At 47.4% G+C, this 2699-nt stretch overlaps 1 pseudogene; it reads left to right on the top strand.

Moving 5' to 3' along the window:
• The first annotated feature begins 344 nt into the window (after positions 1–344).
• On the top strand, positions 345–985 carry LOC110593632 (annotated as a pseudogene).
• Positions 986–2699: the final 1714 nt, after the last annotated feature.

The following is a 2699-nucleotide window of genomic DNA, read 5'->3' as shown; positions in this document are numbered from 1 at the left end:
AGTGCTAAAACTGCAGTACATCATATTCACCGCATCACTAATAGCTTTCTAAAATTCTAATGTTGGAGATATATTCAGAATATGGATTTAAATTCTTTAAATTTATTTCTATGCAAAAAGAAAATCTGACATTCCAAATTCCTTAGCTCTGGAAACAGCTTTGCACCAGGTTTTTAAAAAATTAATAATTCTTGGCAAGACGATGGCAGAGCTGGAACTCAGGTCTGGGTTCTTCCGGCCGTGCCCGTCCCTCCGCTACCTTCCAGCTCTTTGAGAACCTTCATCTTCACCGTCCTGTCTAGACCCAAGGGCCAGGAGGAGCTGTCAGCCCTGACGACACCTGGATGGATCCAGTCCAGAAATGTAACTCAACATTGATTCCCGAATCTTCCCCGATGAGCTCTGAAGAGACCTCCCGGGAAGTCACAGCAGCCTCCCCTCCTTCCTTCTCAGAACTGCTAATGATGGGCCTCGGTGACCTCAAAACCAGTCTGGGCACCAAATACCCTGCCCCTCTGCCAAAGGGGCTGCTCCAGCAGCGGTACAGGGATGAGAAAACCCTCCAAGAGAGGCGGTGGGAAAGGGCAGCATCCCCTCAGAGGAAGAGAACACTTCTGGGGCACGTGAGACGGCGACACCTCGGTCACGTGGCACCTTACCGCGTCAAGAGGAAGGCCAGGATCTCTTCCTCGGGGGATAGAGATCCGAACAGATTCCGTTGTGAATGTCGACACTGCCGGAGCCATAGCCCAGCGTCTCCAGGATGCCTGCAGAGAGGAAAGGGACCCCGCATCCTTCCTCCCGGGACACGATGGTGCCGGGCCTCAGTGGCTTGACCCTCAGCCTGGGGACCAACCGGCCCGGCCTTCTGCCCGAAGGGGTGCTCCAACAGCAGGAGAGAGAGGAGAAGCTCCAACTGGAGATGCAGCAGGAAAGCAAAAGAATGTCCCACAGGCTCCTACAGCAGTGGGTGAAAGAAAACTGAGGCTCTCGTCCTCACGTGACAGAGATCTGAACGGATTCAGACGTGGAGGCTGGTGTGGCCAGATCCTGAGCGTGGATTCCTTTTGGGGACCGAACAGTAAGCAGTCAGAGAAGTCAGAGAAGGAGCGAAAGCAGTCTGAGGACTGGACCCTCGGTCCGTGTGAGCGTGGAGCCAGTCCGGGAAGGGCCTACCCTTTCCTGCCTGGAGTTTCTGAATCACCGTGGGGCTTTCTGTGGTTCACTGCGTACCAGAGGTCCTTAACTTCTATGTTTCGGCTCCCATGATGCATGTTGGCACTTTCCCTCCCCGGATCTCCGTCTCTCCTCCCTGCCTCGTTGTCAGTAAGATACAAGGTTTCTCTGTAGCATGAATGCCCTGGTGATGGCCATGTGCTTTCGTGCCGTGTCACTGACCGCCTCCCAGAAGCAGCACTAGGTCTGCCAGGATGCCCGTCGGCTCAACTGAGCTCCACTTCCGAGAATCTGACGGAAACGGACGTGGAACTTGAACGTGGTGGTTCACCATGGTGTTCTCTGTGTAAGCCATTATGAATATGCTGAGCTAAATGTAGGTCAACGTTTCCCAGCTTTGTGACATTGATGGTATTCCCCTTGGCGGAATTTCTTATGGGTTGCCTCCTCATGCATACCAAATAAATCTGCGTATGAAAGGAAAAAATAAAGGGGCGCCTGGGTGGCTCAGTCGTTAAGCGTCTGCCTTCCGCTCAGGTCCTGATCCCAGGGTCCTGGGATTGAGCCCCGCATCGGGCTCCCTGCTCCACGGGAAGCCTGCTTCTCCCTCTCCCACTCCCCCCTGCTTGTGTTCCCTCTCTCACTGTGTCTCTCTCTGTCAAATAAATAAATAAAATCTTTAAAAAATTTTTTAAAAAAGGAAAAAATAAAATAAAATAAATTAATAATTCTTTTAATAAGCCATTTTTTGGCTTTATCCAGAATTTATCATATCACTTTTTAAGACATTGGGGAGGGTATGTGCTAGGGTGAGTGCTGTGAATTGTGTAAGACTGATGAATCACAGACCTGTACCTCTGAAACAATACATTATACGTTTAAAAAAAAAAAAAAGATAGTAGGAAGGGAAAAATGAAGGGGGGGAAGTTGGAGGGGGAGATGAACCATGAGAGACTATGACTCTGAGAAACAAACTGAGGGTTCTAGAGGGGAGGAGCGTGGGGGGATGGGCTAGTCTGGTGATGGGTATTAGAGAGGGCAGGTATATTGAATGGAGCACTGGGTGTTATACACAAACAATGAATCATGGAACACTACATCAAAAACTAATGATGTAATGTATGGTGATTAACATAACATAATAAAATAAAATTTTAAAAAATTCTATGGGAAGCAAATACGAACACCACAAATAATTCAGTTGTTTATTTAGATGCTAGCATGTGTCAGTCATTGTGCTAGATGCTAGGAATTTTAAAAACAAGACACTATTCATTCAGAATCTACTACAGATATTTAAAAAAAAAAAGCACCACCAAGTGAATTGAAAAAATAATTATGTCTTAGATGGAACAGTACTTATATTATTACTACATATGGAAGTGGTGCAAACTATCCAAAAACTTTTGTTTGTGCAGAGACTGCTTTAAGGATGGGGGTAGTATTTGCACACTGAAGAGAGTTTCAAATTTCCTTAATTGGAAACTAGCCTTCAAGTCACCTTGGGCCTCAAACACGTAGAG

This window comes from Neomonachus schauinslandi, chromosome 5 (genome assembly GCF_002201575.2).
Source record: "Neomonachus schauinslandi chromosome 5, ASM220157v2, whole genome shotgun sequence".
NCBI classification, from domain to species: Eukaryota; Metazoa; Chordata; class Mammalia; order Carnivora; family Phocidae; genus Neomonachus; species Neomonachus schauinslandi.
The sequence above is the reverse complement of the archived record's forward strand: the minus strand, read 5'-3'. Positions and strand labels throughout refer to the sequence as shown.